This window comes from Gavia stellata, chromosome 4 (genome assembly GCF_030936135.1).
Source record: "Gavia stellata isolate bGavSte3 chromosome 4, bGavSte3.hap2, whole genome shotgun sequence".
In the NCBI taxonomy this organism is placed as follows: Eukaryota; Metazoa; Chordata; class Aves; order Gaviiformes; family Gaviidae; genus Gavia; species Gavia stellata.
In genome coordinates, this window is record NC_082597.1 from 66,091,351 (window position 1) to 66,095,133 (window position 3,783).

Here is a 3,783-nt window from a genome sequence, read left to right on the forward strand (position 1 = left end):
GGCTCATTTTTGATGGTAAATTATATATTCACTTGTGTATATGTGTGTGTATGTTCATGCATGTGTGTGCACATAAGTGCTGAATACATGGAAGAATCCTAAATTGTTCAGTTGGGGAAGAATCGCATCTGACCTCTTAGCAGGAAAGGCCATTCACCAATCCAGTGGTGGGAATTATGAATTTGGGAGCAGTGCAAAAGCAATACTTGTTTACAGCAAAAATTTTTTGTAGAAATAGTGCAACTGCTTATTATAAACTGTAAAAAAATCATGGACAGAAAATGGACAGAAAAAGGAGATATATCTTGTCAGGCAGATGACTAGCAATGAAAAATCCAAACTCTTCTATAGCAAATCCCCTAATTTTTATCAACAAGTTATACAAACTCTGTTTCTCTATTGATATTAGAGGTGCTGCTTCTTCCAGAGCATGGGAAAAAGGCTGAATATTTATTTCATCCTTTCTTACCAGCAGTCCCTATCTCTATATTTGCATAATATCTTAAGGAGACAGATGCAAATCACAAATCCCTGAGGCTCTAAAAGAGAAATGAGGATTCCAGCCCCAGTTCTGAATCATGTTTAACTGCTTTTGCATCACTTGAACAAAAGGAATGAACTCTTCTGTGTCCCTTAACAGGGAGAGTCCAAGGACTAGAGCTGAAAAAAATCCATGCAGCACCACCTTGCTGCAGCAAACAGCAAATAGTGCAAGCAGTCAGAGTACACTGGGTTTGGCAATCACCCATGGGAATGTGGAACCACAGCAGCCTAGGAGGCAAGCTGGCAATGGCATAAGCAGCTGGACAAAGGGCTTAGAAAAGATAGAGTCAGTCTGTTTCTCCCAGCAGCTTCTGTATGTGTATGCATGAGTGTGCATGTCTGCATTTAGACGCACATATGTGTAGGTGCACTTTTATACCTGAAGATCTTTGTTGGCCATCTTCAAAGCCTGACTGGCATATGGCAAAGGAAGCTGAAAACCTCAACCACAAAGCTATGAGCCACAAATACCTCCGTCTCCTCTACTTGCACGCACAGCTCAGCGCCCACAAAGCAGCCTTGCGCTACAGCCCACATGCCCTTTAAGCCTTCAGCATAAACACGGATGATCTGTTTGTGTTTTCTTCCCACACCATGCTTTATAAACACACGGAAGGGAAATGCCATGGAGAGCACTCGGGCCTTTCCAGCTCTGCTTCTTGGGTCCCTGAAGCACCACTTGCCAGAAGAGCCTGGAACCAGGGCAATTCATAAATCCCTTACAGCCAGTGACTCCAAGTCTGCAGAGATAACAAGAAAGAGCACCACAGCAAGTAATAGTTGCTAGCAGTCACCATCCAGAGAAATACCTCCCAGCCACTGTCCTCACCCCACGACAGGACTGTCCAGCAGTCAGAGTTTACTCATCAGTAGGTATTCTGTAGAAAAGAATTACAGATAATTTTGAATATCCCATCATTCCCTATGGCATACATACCCTCCTGTACCTTACAAAATGGTAATTGAAACCTTTATCTCCTCAACAGAAAATAAAGTTTTTCTGAGTTTCTTTCCCTCCTCCCATTACTGTGTGTAGTCTAAGAAAAAGATTTATTCCTTGGGAATGTGCTTGGACTGCTAAGGTTAGTTTAACAGAGACTGTCAATGTAGTAATAAAATATTCTACATAAAACTAATTGGTTTTGCATTGTATTGATTTCAGCAGCAGATTTACTATTTAGCAACTTGCAGCATGACTAATTGGTTATCTCAGACTGCAAAACTCTTCATGGGAGCAACAGTACAGGAGAGAAGAGGGATCAGCCCTTCCCTCTGACCAGCAGGAAGAGGTAATAAATAGGAACAAGAGTGCCTCCTTTTTCCAGAGTTCAAGTGGGAAGGAGCACTCTGTCTGAGGGCAGCTCTTTGGGTTTAGGGCAGCTTTCCTCCCTCAGTGTTGCTTAAGATGCAGGCTGCTTAAGATGTAGGTTGCCTGCTCCCTAGCTCAGTTTGCATCTCATCACTTCAGACTCTATCATGTTTATAAACATGACAGTCCTCTCTGAAGAGCCGTTGCCTCTAAATGACACCTTTTATCCACCCTCTAACATTAACAGATCATTAAAAAGTGAAATAAAACATAGATCTTTTTTTCATTTAAAATGAAACATTTTTTTATTCTTTGCGTATTTTAGACATTCTTTTAGTTTCTCTGAATCAACTGACAAATATATATATTTGATATAAATTCCCTGGCTGTATTGGCCAACCCAAAATCTTCACATTAACTATGTTTTTGCTTCCAGAACTAATTGTTAAAGTTGCCTGAAGGGTCTCAAGGTTCTGTTGCTTGATGCAAGTTTCAAGGTATAGAAACGTTACACAGTCTTAGATACAACTACTAATTTCAGGAAGAATTCACCCTGCACATCAAACTCCTCTGCAGGTCTGCAGTTGCCATGTCTCCAGGACTCAGTGTTACAGAGGCATCCCAGTTCAGTTTGGGGAGCTCAGTTTGTGTCTGACTAGCAAAGCGTGGGGAGACGATGGGCAAGCGAGGTTTGGGAGCATAGAAAATCCTAGGTGTATGGCTTTCTGTGAGATACAGGGCAAATGGATGTTCACCTACAGGTTGTGCATGCAACCAGCCAATGGATTCAGTCCTAAATCGCCAGTACTTTCTGCCCCCAAAAAGCATTAATAACGGCAGAGTTGTAGAAATGTTTCTCCTCTAGAAGACTAGAGTAGAAAGCCTAAAAACTCTCAATTTGAGTCTGAATCCTACTGTTACTGAGGGCACAAGAATCAGTACAGAGATCAGCCCACGCCTTGTGAATAAGTGATGTTCATGGAACAGGATGAAAGAAACATGAAAGACAAAAGATACCATCTAGAAAACAATGATTATTTATTTATCATCAGTACTGGGACCTTGAAACAATAATAGACTGTTCAGCAACTAAAAAAGGTCTTTTTGTCCATTTGTGTGCATGTCAGAAAGAGGAGGCTGCTGATTTTCTCAAATGTTCTGCCCGGGTTTTGGATAATAGGTGGAGCAACTACTACCTTCCACAGTCCTCATTGGTGAATTAGAGTTGCATGAAGCTTTTTAACAAGTTTTTGTCTTGAGACCAAGCATAATCTGTGTTGGAATTGTCGCCCTGTGAATTCCAAGCTCAGGGCAAAAGTAGGGTAAAGGTAGATACAAAGTAGAAGCTGAAACTACAGCGAAGACAGAAAATCTGGAGGAGCTGCAGATGGTTTAATTTTTATGTTTTTTTTAGAGAAGGAATACTTGCAAGTTTGTTTATGTGAACCGAACAACAGTTTTTTGTTTTAATAATTTTCCAGCAGAAAAGAAACCTTTATTTGAGACATTCAGACTATCAAACAGGAGGAAAAGCAGCAGCCTGAAATGTAGCTCACCTGGTTAATGAAAACAGGAATTACATTGCTGGATGATGGAAGAAAAAAACCTTCCAAAACATGGGGATAAGAATGCAACACAGCTACACCTGTGATTCTGAATTAAAAAGAAAAATTGTCAAAAGATCACTATGCTGCAACTTGCAAACCTTTGCATGTTATGGTGTGATAATAATTTGGATGTGCTGGTGAGCCCTACTTAAACTGAATGTCTTTTTAATTGAAAAATCATTAAGGTTTCTTTTCAAAACAACATATTGAAGAATAAACAAATTAAGAAAGCTGGTTTAGGTGACCGGATGGGGGTAGGAAATGAGGTAGTGAGAGTTCTTTCAGGGAAATCCAGGCACAGGTGAAGGATAACGTGGAGTGGAA